Source organism: Scyliorhinus canicula, chromosome 1 (assembly GCF_902713615.1).
Source record: "Scyliorhinus canicula chromosome 1, sScyCan1.1, whole genome shotgun sequence".
In the NCBI taxonomy this organism is placed as follows: domain Eukaryota; kingdom Metazoa; phylum Chordata; class Chondrichthyes; order Carcharhiniformes; family Scyliorhinidae; genus Scyliorhinus; species Scyliorhinus canicula.
Genome location: NC_052146.1, coordinates 40,730,759 through 40,744,137, shown reverse-complemented (window position 1 = coordinate 40,744,137; position 13,379 = coordinate 40,730,759). Strand labels below are relative to the sequence as shown.

The window sequence follows — 13,379 nt, the reverse complement described above, 5'->3', positions numbered from 1 at the left end:
AATTTTCCCTCCTGAGCCTTAACACCTTCAATGTGATCATGGCTGATCCCATCATGGCCTCAACTCCACTGTTCTGCCTGTTCTTTATAACCCTTCAACCTATTACCAATTAAAAATCTGTCTAACTACTCAAATTTACTCATTATCCTTGCATCCACAGCACTCTGGGGTAGTGAATTCCACAGATTCACAACCTTTGGGAGAAGTGGTTTCTCCTTCAATTTGCTACCTCTTATTCTAAGATTATGACCTCTCATTTTAGAATGCCCCACAAGAGACAGCATCAGCTCCACGTCTACTTTACCCATACCGTTTAGCATCTTGTAAACCTCGACGTGATCTCCATTCAGTCTTCTAAACTCTAGAGAGTATAGGTCTAAACTGTTCAATCTCTCCTCTTATGACAAACCCCATATCTCTGGAATCAATCTGGTAAACTGCCTCTAATGCCACTACACGTCTCCTCAAAAAAGGGGACCAAAACTGTGCACAATACTCCAGGTGCGGTCTCACCAATGCCTTGTACATTTGCAACATTTCCTTGCCTTTACACTCCATTCCGTTTGCTATAAATGGCAACATTCCATTTGTTTTCCTTATTATCTGCTGTGACTCATGCACAAGGACATCCAGATCCCTTTGTACCCCAAAGTCTCTCCCCGTTTAGATAATAAGTTGCCTTTCCATTTTTTTCCGATCAAAATGCACAACCTCACACTTGTGTTAAACTCCATCTGCCACATTTTGGCCCACTCTTCTAACCTACCCATTTGTACGGTTCTTATTTCCTCATTGCAACTTAATGTCCCACCTATTTTTGTGTCCTCTCCAGCTCCTTTTCCCCATGGTTCTTGATTGTTATTGCCGCATAGCTTTGCTCTTGATTTCCCATTATTCCTTATTTGAATCTCTTTGATCCAGTTAGTGCTCTTGCTCCTTCCCTTTGGAGCACCACCCACTGCCCAAAAGAAAAATGGAGTGTAGTGTAAAACCTTCTGTTTTGGACCATGCAAGATGGGAAGACGCCCCTCTCCCACCATCGAGCCGCTGTCATTTGCTGTCGGAAAGTCATTCAACTCAGTTCATGGGTAATACCAAAACAAAGCATCTGTATCCAGCAAAGATTTCTTTGAAGCCAACTGTAATTCTTTTTAATCGTGACCCTGCCAATGGCAAGGTATTTAACATTACCGCCTTGGCCAAGGTCTTTCATTCCTTCCTGCTTTTTCAGTCATTCATTATGAATTTCTCCTGTTGAAGACTCCTGCTTTCATCTTGTCGTGCAGAGTTTGATGCACCAGATGGCAACATAGAACCATCATCGGGCGTATGTGAGAGACTGGCGACCAATTTGACTGGTTGCCAGGCATAGTGCAAGCCTTTGGCTTTAGGGTCAGGACCCTGATGTCAGGAACAAACTTTGTGGGGAAACAGTTGCCGGGCTATGATTTTCCCTGGATTAGTGACTAGATAGTGGGCTCCTCTCCTCGGATGATGTGCATGGGCTGTCTGAGCTGGAGGGACACTTGAAGGAACGGCGAGCCTGCATTTCAGGTGAGAGAGAGGATGCCACCTCTCCAAATTTCTAAACTTTCAAATTAAGCAGCAACACTATGGAAGTGGCCTATACTGCAGCTGTGGTCAGGCAGAAGTGGAGGGTCTCCAAGTCGGCCTGGAATGCTAACCCCCTGACCGGCCCCTGGGAGGTCTCCTCCAGGCAGCTCACCTAGTCCATGATTGGGGGTGGGGGGGGTAACCCCCGTTGGTTAACTATCGGCCACTTGTGGACAGGTTGTCTCCTAAAGTCTGCTTCCAGGAAGATGATGCCAGGAAGCTGGCCGACCAAGTGAATTTTCGCACCTGCCAGCCTTGCATGGGGGCAAAACCTCAGCTCATAATGTCCGTGGAGGAAATTCAGGAATAGCCACCAACACTAATCAATTTGTTAGCAAAAATCTGTAAGATTGCTCCCTCCTTGTTCGAGTGGCAATACATTTAAAGCTATTCTCTCAACCAATTCGATGTGAGAATTGAACTTTTGTCATTCTGGTTTAGAAGTTATGAGCTTCAACCCTGCACAACAATATTACGCTTGATGTATGGTGGTAGTACAGAATGGCAGTAATAATTTATTCTAGAGCACTACACTGTAGGAATGTTCAAATTCTTAATGTAAAATATTAAACTACAGAAATAAGAGTTAAGATATTTCTTCACTCTTCCTTGCTATGCAGAGATATGTTGGCCGGTGCCATTGTGGATCGGCGGTCTGACTGTAGTGGTGAAAATGAACATGTACAGCACTTTGTTGCTTCATTGTTTAAGCAGGTGTTAGTGTGGTGTGACATCCCTTGTCTTAGTGACTGTAGACAGCTTGTCCATGTAGGGAAATGGCATAGGACCTAGCAGCAGGGTGCATCTTTGGGTCTGGGATTCCAGGCAGCCATCCAATGACATTTTGTGTGTCCTGGTGAATATCTTTGTCACCCGAGACATTGCCGGAAGCATTTGGCTAGTTGGGTTCGTTTGTGTGTCAGTGCAAGTAACTGCGAACTATATGCTATCTTGGTAATTGACTGACAGAAAAGTGTACAAAAATAGCAATTTATTGCGTCAATGTAGATAATATGACATTTGTTAAATTAAGATCAAATAATGAGGAAACATTGATCAAATACCTGCAAGGGATTGTATTAAAGCGTGTTTTTAAAAAAAGAATTCTTGACAAATTGAATTGTGAAGGGATTAAAAATCTCCACAAAAGTAAATCTGTATAATACAGTCATAACTTTAGCTTTTGTATGTTCAATTAGATAGATTAAGTTTTGCCTCGATGAAAGAAGCTGAGTTGGAATCTCATTATTAGGATTCACTGAATACCTGACCTGTACTTTCAAATAGATCTGATGCCTCGGCAGGGGTTTATTTGTAGCATAGGGAGTGCTAAACAAAATGTCAGGGTACAAAAATACTGCAATAATGATGCAGGAGACTGCATTTTCTTGTACAGTGTTCATATCTGAAGATGATATGGAGGAGGCCATTCACACAGTGGAGCTGAAAGTTTCAGTTTGGAAACACTTCTTTTGGAGAATTGTTGAGTGAGCAAAGACCATTCCAGTCCTTTTGAATATTTCCTCAAATATAGAAACAGTTTCTTTGTTGGAATGGGTTGTAAGCCATTTGTAACCATCAAAAAAAGTTTGAAGCATAACATTTCATTTTAATGAACTGCGCATTCTTGGATTGAAGAGTGATGTGGGTTTACATTTCCCCATTTTCCTCAAGATTTGTTCAAATTGTTATGCCATTTTAAATATATATTGCAGCCCCCTCCCAATCTGGCACTATTTCAGCTAAAAATCCCAGGACAACCTCTGTGGGTTTAATTTAATGCAAAGGCATTTAATTGGAGTCTTGATCACCAGTTACATGTAAGTGCAGTGTCACAATTTGTCACAGACTACTGTCACAGAGCAGTAGTTTGCAAGTTCTTGTTTTCAGTTCATAATCTATTTAAAGCGCGTTCAGCTCAGGAAGGGAAGATTAGTAGTGGTTGGGTACCTCATAGTTGCTCAATCATTTAAAGCTGAAGAGAGCAGTAAAAGAGATTGTATCTAAGAGTCACTGCCTTAATCTCTTAAATTGTGTTCATTAACACTTCTCAGTGGTGTAAGGACTGCACATCTGTACTTGATGCCCCTGCTCCCACATCCCCATATACATGTTTTTCAGGCTTGTCTAGCCCACCACCCACCCATTAATATTGGCTAATGAGACACAGCTCCTCCTTGAGGGTTTCCATTCCTTTATAAAATGCTTTAATTTACAATATTTGTATCTCGCAACCTACAACTAGGAAACATCATCTTATCTCCAATCCTGCCCCAGGGCCAATTGTGTGCTTTAACGGTACCCAAATGAGCAAAATTCAGCACAATACCTGAAACTGAGTTTTTTTTAAAATTGGATGCATCTGGCTTTGTTTGCTTACTCTTGCTCTTGGACTGTTCTTCCTGCCCTTCTCTATTGTCCTTGCAGGCATTTTCTGCCCCGCTTTCTCCGGCAGCGTACTAAAGTGGGCTGATCGGAAAGGCAGCATAGTTGGCACCCAATGATTGTCACACAAAGGTCCAGTGTCCCAGATCATCATCTGTGAAACAAAGTGCAGTAATGATTCCAAATGGGCCAGCTTTTAGAGAAAACTGGGCTTTTGTGATAAAACCTTTTTTTGTGCGTAACTCTTTCTGCGTTTAAATGTATTATGAACTTTTGCAATTGATGAATTTCTGTGATTTTGTTCTGGAATGTTGCGCAATGAGTAGTGGAGTGTGAAAGCTTTTATATGTGACAACTTTAAGATAACCACCAAGCAGAATCGACCAACTTCCAATGACCAACTGCAAACCTTTTGCTGACCATGAGATGTTCCTGGTGATAATTTGCATTGAATTGACAAATGTGTTGCTGGTAACCCTTAGCCATAGAACATAGAAAGATACAGCGCAGTACAGGCCCTTCGGCCTTCGATGTTGCACCGACATGGAAAAAACTAAAGGCCATCTAACCTACACTATGCCCTTATCATCCATATGCTTATCCAATAAACTTTTAAATGCCCTCAAAAAACCCACCTCTGACCTCTGTCCTATATCTATTACCCCTCAATTTAAGGCTATGTCCCCTCGTGCTCGCCACCTCCATCCGCGGGAGAAGGCTCTCGCTGTCCACCCTATCTAACCCTCTGATCATTTTGTATGCCTCTATTAAGTCACCTCTTAACCTTCTTCTCTCTAACGAAAACAACCTCAAGTCCATCAGCCTTTCCTCATAAGATTTTCCCTCCATACCAGGCAACATCCTGGTAAATCTCCTCTGCACCCGTTCCAAAGCTTCCACGTCCTTCCTATAATGAGGCGACCAGAACTGAACGCAAAACTCCAAATGCGGCCGTACTAGAGTTTTGTACAACTGCAACATGACCTCATGGCTCCGGAACTCAATCCCTCTACCAATAAAGGCCAACACACCATAGGCCTTCTTCACAACCCTATCACCCTGGGTGGCAACTTTCAGGGATCTATGTACATAGACACTGAGATCCCTCTGCTCATCCACACTACCAAGAATTTTACCATTAGCCAAATATTCCGCATTCCTGTTGTTCTTTCCAAAGTGAATCACCTCACACTTCTCCACATTAGGTGGCTCTTTCTTTTAAAAACACCCATGTTTTTGTGTGATCTAGGGAGTAACATTTTTGTGATTTTGGGATTTTTCATTTGCTGAATATGAAGATTTTTGTCAACACTTGCTGACTGTTAATTCGGTGATTTGTGTCAACCAAATTCTCAACTCTCTTTACAGTTGGTGTGTGTTTGATTTACATGTCCATTTGGCATTTAATTACTGCTCTCGAGTGAGATGAATACTGTGGGTTTTATGTATTTGTTGCCTACAATTATATTGGAACTATTTTGTAAACCTGTCCTGTTGTAAAATGTCATCTCATCCACACAGTATATCAGAACCATGTACTGAACTGATGCTCCTCTGTAAGGAGCAGGTAAAATAGTGGGTGTGGGAAGCAGAAAAGATAGACCAGGAGTTGAAAGCCTAATTAAAACCTTCTGAATGCTTTAAGAAAGTATACTAACGGCTAGTATGAGGCAATTCACTTATTGCAATCAAACCTACCCAGAAGCTTGGCTCGAATGACCAGGTCAGATTTGAAGTGTGGGTATGATGTCAGATTTCTTTGTTCTGCAAGAAATTCGACCCTGAGCTAACAAAAGTTGAAACTGATCCAGATTTTCAGTTCTTTGAGTTCCTTCAATGGTCTCTGGTCTTCAGTAGGCTGACTTTTTTCTTCTCGAACTGTTCTTTTTTCCCATCATTTGGGATTTCGCTGACAAGAAAATGGTCCATGGTTCTTCCCTATCCTTTGTTTTCTTTTTGACACTTTCTCTCTCTGCATATACTATATTTTAATTACTTTAATAATGGCAGCCTTGGCTCAGTGGCAGCACTCTTTCTTTCAAGCACCACTTGTGAAGTATTTTAGCACCTATTCTAAGCTGATAACTTTGGCGTAGCACTGTCTGAGGTGCCATCTTTTGGATAACCTGTTAAAACCCAGGCTCCATTTATCCTAACAAGCCAATGAAATAAGGTCCCAAGGCGGGAGAGCTTTTCCAATATTTACACTAACTGACGTGTTTTCAAATAAAAAGGAAAGCTTGGCTGTTTTTCTCATTTGCTGGTTGTGAAACTTGCTGTATGCAGCTTAGCAGGTGCATCTTTATGCTTTGCAATGCTGATTATACATCAAAAGTACTCAATTGTCTATGAGGCACGTTGGTGCATGTTAAGTTTGGGAAAGGTACTATGTGTTTTCAACTTATAGCACTGCTGCCTCACGCCATCGAGGACCCGGATTCGATCCCGGACCTGGGTCACCGTCCGTGTGGAGTTTGCACATTCTCCACGTGTCTGCGTGGGTCTCATCCCCACAACCCAAAAAGATGTGCAGGTTAGATGGATTGGCCATACTAAATTCCCCCTTAATCGGGAAAAAAAGAATTGGGTACTGTAAATTTTTAAAAAAATGTATATACAACTTATTAAAACATAAGCGTTCTGATTGCTTGGTTACATTCCCAAATTATTAAATTAAATGAAAATCGCTTATTGTCACAAGTAGGCTTCAAATGAAGTTACTGTGAAAAGCCCCTAGTCGCCACATTCCACCACTTGTTCGGGGAGGCTGGTACGGAAATTTAATCGTGCTGCTGGCCTGCCTTGGTCTGCTTTCAAAGCCAGTGATTTAGCCCTGTGCTAAACCAGCCCTTATTAAATTAATAATTAGTATTAATCATTTAATATTTTGGGGGAGGAGAAATTCATGTTTAAGCCTTCTTTCACGGCAGCAAGGGATTTTCCCCCCATTTTATTGCACCTATCATTTTTGAAGTCTTTCTGAGCAAGAGTGCCACTTCATTTCCTTTTTTTTTTTGAGTGGCCACACTCATTGGTAACTTGTGCAAGACTGCAAATTAATTTCATGTGGAAACTTTTGATGAATGGAAAAAGAGTTTCATTTCACCAGTCTGGACTGCATCTGAACTAGGAGTCCAGAGATGTGGGCATTTTCTAACCCCTTGTGTCACCCTGTTTATTCTTGCATAGTACTTATGGAGTTTGTTGAAACATTTTCATATGCTTCAGACTAAGCAGCAGCGTAGTGAGAATTTGGCTCTTTTATGAGCAAATGGAGTGGCTATTCTGCACACACTATATTCAGTAAACTATCAAGGACATGAGTGACTATTTGATTATTCCATATGCACATTCTTGCGCGGTGCATGCAGCAGTGCACTCTCGCACGCACTCCCCTCTTCCCCTCGCTCGAATCTATAACATTCATCAGCACATCCAAGTGTAAAGTCTCACTGGGAGACAGAACCTGTTCATAGTGGAGGACTACCTTCACACTCTTGATTTTCCTACTTGGTGTGTTATAGATATGAACTCCAAATCTAGCTTTTTCACTGTAACACTGCCATTCACATATTTACATGGAATGTCATGGTGAGTGGAGACTTCCACTGACGAGGAAATATTAATGTGGGACTCGGACAGAATTGGTGTGGAAGTGTACATCAGATGATATTGTTCTGGTCCAGACAAAACCAGCTGCTGTTCTAATTTTGTTAAGGCGGATAACTATTTCCACTTATGGAAGTCTGACCAGCATGTTTGCAGCCTTTTATGACAAGCAATTCCGTCTCGTAGAACCACTCCTTGTTTCAACTGTAGGGCGCATGTTGGTGCTTTTTCCAGATGCACGGTCTCATTGGTACAGTTCTTGGATATCCAGACTGACGTGCTTTTAAGTGCAAATATTTTTGTCTGCGCTGAACAAATTCCTGTAGATGTACCCCTTTCGAGAACGGTGTGGGATTGATTTGAATAGCCCTTTTGTACGGGTTAATTTCCTTTTTGAAATTTCATTTTGGTACAAGGTGAAGGCAATATTTTGTTTTCCCTATATCAAATCCAAAACTGGGTTGATGCTCTTACGCAAATTTCAAACTGGTTTTGCAACAAATGGAGAGTAAAATTACATATTGTGCATCTTTTTCCTTCTCTCCGTCTTTATCTCTCACTCTTGGGTGGGATTTTCTGGTACCAGGGATTCCAGTCTGAAGCCAACGGACCTTTTGCTGGTCTGCCGAGTTAGATTACATTCCCACCCAGTAATTCAGATAAATTATAGGGAACTAATGTATGATCTACATTATCCTAAATGAGGTGAAGATAAACTTATTTTTAATTAAAATTGGTAACCATTTTAATTTTTCTACATTTAACTCTCCTCTTTCTCTATGCAAGATGCAGGCTGGAAAATACTTCTGGGGCAATTGTCACCATAACTTGTGCAACTATGCAGCAAGGTATTATCCCATTGCTCCTGTGGAATTGTGGTTTGCTGGAAACCAGCTGCTATCATGTGTCCGCATTTAAAGCTCCTCACGACATCAGGGGAGCACATTCAAATAGTTTTCCCATTTTTGGCCTTGCTCATTGTCTGAGTATTGCTGTTTGTTCTCTGCTCAAGGACACAGAAGCTTAGCTTACTTTTCATCTAGTAATTGCCATCAAAGAGAAAAGATTGAAATGTATTTTATATTAAGATGCATTATCTGCATATGGTTAAAGTTATGCTGCGCTTGGTAGCGCTTTAATTCACTAATCTCCTCAGAAATCAAATAGCTGACATTTTGACTGAAAACTGCTGTGTGAGAACTGCTGTGGAATGATGCTTAATGAGAAACCTGCCCTTATTGGGGTAATTCCTTGCAGGATGTAGAACTGATTGGTAGACATTTTTACTTTTGAATCTGGGTTTTGCAAATCCCGTGTTTATAAAGTAATTGTAAATGATCCAGTGATTCCAACACTATAATAGCAGTCTGTAATGGACGTTGCTTTGTGGATTGTGCCTGCTTGGATTGGTTATGACATAATGCAAATGTCATTTTGTATTGCAGATATAGCAGCTGATCGTGCTAATCTTCTAGTGTGACATTAGAATGTTGACTGAACTCTGTCCCCGATGTAGTTTAAAAGTTTAATCGCTTCAGTAATATTATCCATTCTCCGTTTGACCAAATTAAAATTGCACAGGTGGCCTTGTCCTGCTATGTCCTGCTATTTAACAAAGCAGTATGTGTTTTGTGTGTGTTGTGTGAAGAGGATTTCACTCCATCTTTAGTTCTTGCTGGAGTTGGGTGTTCTAGGGAGCAGAAAGCTGAATGGAGATTCAGCCACTTCAGAAATCTATTTAATTCTGATCTAGAGTGAAGTGTCCACTTCGAAGGAGAAGAGTCGGTTTTAAAAATAACTTTTGTTCATGCTAGATCCGTGCAAAATAATGTCTTCCTGTAAACATAGAGAATAGGAGCAGGAGTAGATCATTTGGCCCTTCGAGTCTGCTCCTCCATTTAGTCCGATCACTGCTGATTCTCTCTCTCTCTCTCTCTCTCACCACCACATGTTTGCACCCTCCCCATACCCCTTGATGTCTTTTTTTGAATGTAGGAATCCTGTCTGTTTCCTTAAATATATTTAGTGGCTTGGCCTCCATAGCCTTCTGTGGCAGAGAATGCAACAGGTTCACCATCCTCTTGAGTGAAGAAGTTTCTGTTGAATGTCAACACTAGCTTATAGTGGTTTAAAGTCCGCATGCAATGGTCCGTTAGCACAGTTCTGGATGCAAAGTTTGAAGGGCAAGTCAAAGCAGTATTTGTCGCTTGGTATGCTGGATTAAAATTGCATATTGAAATTGAATTAATGTTATGGAACCCTGTATCTTTTCATGGGTCTCTTACAATTAGATTTGCAGGCACTTATGGTGGGTGACTACATTCAGTACCACGAGTGAGTGAATTTATTGCTGGACATGGCATTGAACAGCTGATGGCACTGTAGAATATCAACTCTCGTGTCTGCTCCTTACTGATGGCAATGAAGATCTGGTTTTTGTTGCTGGCATCACTGCTTCCCACGCTGTCCTCTGTAAACCTATTTAGCTGGCTCATCATGCTGGCATTTGTATGTTAAGCTGTAATCTTATATCATGGTGCCTTAATGTTGTGCCTTCATGTAAGATGCATTGAACAGACTATATTCCTTTGACTCCATCATTGGAGAACCTTTGCTCCAGGCTTGTGACCCAACATCAAAATGTACAATAATTAATTTAAGAGAAAAAGTTTGCGTATTTTGTGCACCATCCATGGTTGGCCTGATCCTGAGGGAGCAGGCATGTAAACTATCGATGGAATTTCACGTTTACAAAGAAACCAAATGCTTTTTGCTGGATTCTATTCTGGCAACATTCTCTGACAGCTGCAAAAAGTGAAGTATTTTTAGATGAGTGAATTTCAGTTGACCAAATTCCCACCTGTTGGCCACCTCTGGGCATATGTCCAGCGCAGGTATTCATGTCAATCTTCCATTGTTATAAATCATAGAATTTACAGTGCAGAAGGAGGCCATTCAGCCCCTCTAGTCTGCACCGGCTGTTGGAAAGAACACCCTACCCAAGCCCACACCTCCACCCTATCCCCATAACCCAGTTACCCCACCCAACACCAAGGGCAATTTTGAACACTAAGGACCATTTAGCAAGGCCATCCACCTAACCTGCACATCTTTGGACTGTGGGAGGAAACTCACGCACACACGGGGAGAATGTGCAGACTCTGCACAGACAGTGACTCAAGCTGGGAATCTAATCAATGTAAACTTGCTTGGTGTTGTATTTGAGAAGTGGTTCTGAATCAGTGTCTCAGGAGCCCAGTTAAAGACGTACCACGCTGTTAATATATTGGAGCAGGTGTCGTGCCAGCTAGAAGAATCAAAGGGTGTGTGCAATTAATATCTGTTTCTGGCAGCAGTACCTTCCATTAAACATGACAGGGAAGTAAAAGAGAAAGCGAATAAACGAATGGAATGGTAGAAACATGACGGGGATGTATAGGTTTGTATTAGCATAGAATTATTTCCCTGCCTTGTACTTGTGCCCTGATTTGCTTTGTCCTTTATAACAGAAAATGCATCATCTCCCAGGCATGCTCATTTGCTCCCTGGGACTTCACTGCTTCCAGAAGTATTCATAAAAGTCCATAATTTGAGTCTCTGGCAGCCATGTCGCTGGGTCAGTTTGTTACAGTGGTACATGGGAAAGTAAAACACTGTCAGGACTTTGCACACACGCGCACCCCCCCCCGCCCATGTTTTTATTACCTCCAGACTTGGTTTCTTTAATGTCCTTGTTGCTGGCCTCCCATGCTTCATTTTAAAACAAAAGGCTCCAACTTGAACAAAATGCAACTGTTCAATTTTCATTCTGACCTGTTTATTTCCTGTTCTTGTCAGAGCCTTAACATGTTAAAAATTAAAATCCTCACCCTTATCTTCAATTTCTTGCATAGCTTTATCTCATCCTAACTCTCTGTTTTCCTACCTTGTATCCTTACTTGCATAATTTGGTCTTCTGATTCTATACTTCTGAACAAGTCTCCATTCTCTTTTCCCCATGATTTCAAAATCTCCCAAAACCATGTTTTCACCAAGCATTTCCTCTTCTGTACTCCTCTCTCTCTTTCCATGGTTAACTGTTCCTTGACTGTGTGTATGTTATGTCTCTGCATTACAAGCTTTTAATTGCTGGTGCCAAGACCTGAATATTACATTGTATATTTTTAGAGTTTGACAGGGCATTAAATGTTAAATTGTATCGGACTTTGTTTAAAAGAAAACTCTGCTTTGAGTTCTAATAATTACATGATACTACATTAGGTAGGATAAGATAATTACATGGCGTACTTCTCCATAGCTTGTAGATCACATACAATATTGCAGTCACAAACCTTTTCTTTAGTTTAGCAACATCAGTGAACCCAGAACTAGAACATATTTTGTACCATTTTTAGTGTGCTTGATATAATTGTATATAATGGAAGTGGGTGGGTACATGTGGATTAAATTGACAAAAATTCCCATTACAAAGGAACACCAAGAAGGTTCTGACTTATCCAATATGTATTTTGAAACTTGGGAGGGCAAATTCCATTGCCTGGGCTGGGCTGATAACATAGATACATGGAAGATAGGAGCAGGAAGAGGCCTTTTGGCCCCTCGAGCCTGCTCCGCCATTCATCACGATCATAGCTGGTCATCCAACTCAGTAGCCTAATCCTGCTTTCTCCCCTTAACCTTTCATCCCATTTGCCCGTACTATATCTAGCCACCTCTTGAATGCATTCAATGTGTTGGCATCAACTACTTCCTGATTTGGGGGTCTATATATGACACCCAGTAATGTTTTTTGCCCCTTGGTATTTCTCAACTCTACCCGTACAGACTCCACATTGTCAGAACTATTGTGTTAATTTCGTCTTTAACCAACAGTACCACGCCACCTTTTTTCTTTTAATCCTGTCCTTCCTAAATATTGACTACCCTGGGACATTCCGTTCCCACCCCTGGTCACCCTGCAGCCATGTCTCTGTAATTCCAATTATATTGTACCCGTTTAATATCTATCTGCGCAATTAATTCATCCACTTTATTGCAAATGCTCTGTGCATCAAGGCACAGAGTCTTTAGGTTTGTCTTTTCACATTGTTGGTCTTGCTCCCAATATTTTTCTCTTTTGCCCTGTTTGTATTTTGGTTTCTCCGCCTATCACTTTTCGTATTCCCTTTTCTACCTTTTGCTTTTGTCCTTTGCTCCCTCTTTCTCTGACTCCTTACATGGGTTCCCATCCCCCTGTATTATTTCTTTTTACTTTCTTTCCAGTGGAAATTCTAACTGCCCTGTCTGTCCCATCATTAAGTTAAATCAGTAAAATTGCATACTTAAAATGTTGTGTTAATGAAAATAAGCAAAGTACTGCAGATGCCGGAATCTGAAACAAGACCAGAGAATGTTGGAAAAACTCAGCAGTTCTGGGAGCACTCATGCCCACCATGTTTGACTTTGGCTTGCTGCAATGCTGCAGTGAAGCCCAACGCAAACTGGAGGAGCAGCTTCTCCTCTTCGCGTTTGGCATGCTGCAGTCCTCAGAACTTTCAACAGTTTTAGTCTGTGACCTTTCTCCTCCATCTTAAGCCACTTTCATATTAAAAAAAACACATGCACGTGTATTATATATATTGGCTTGATGCACTCCTGACCCCTGGCCACCTGTTGTTTGTTAAAGTTATTACATCTTTTTGCAATTTCTCATTGCTAGTTTAATTTCTTGTGCGTTCTCTCTCTCTCTCTCTCTCCTTCTCTCGTGCTCTCTCTCTTTAGTTCTGATGAAG

At 41.3% G+C, this 13,379-nt stretch overlaps 1 protein-coding gene across 2 annotated transcripts in view; it reads left to right on the top strand.

Annotated features, from left to right (window-relative positions):
- Positions 1–13,379, top strand: part of LOC119961795 (sarcoplasmic/endoplasmic reticulum calcium ATPase 2) — a 113,644-nt gene that overhangs the window by 41,182 nt on the left and 59,083 nt on the right. The gene's annotated exons all lie outside the window — the stretch shown is intronic.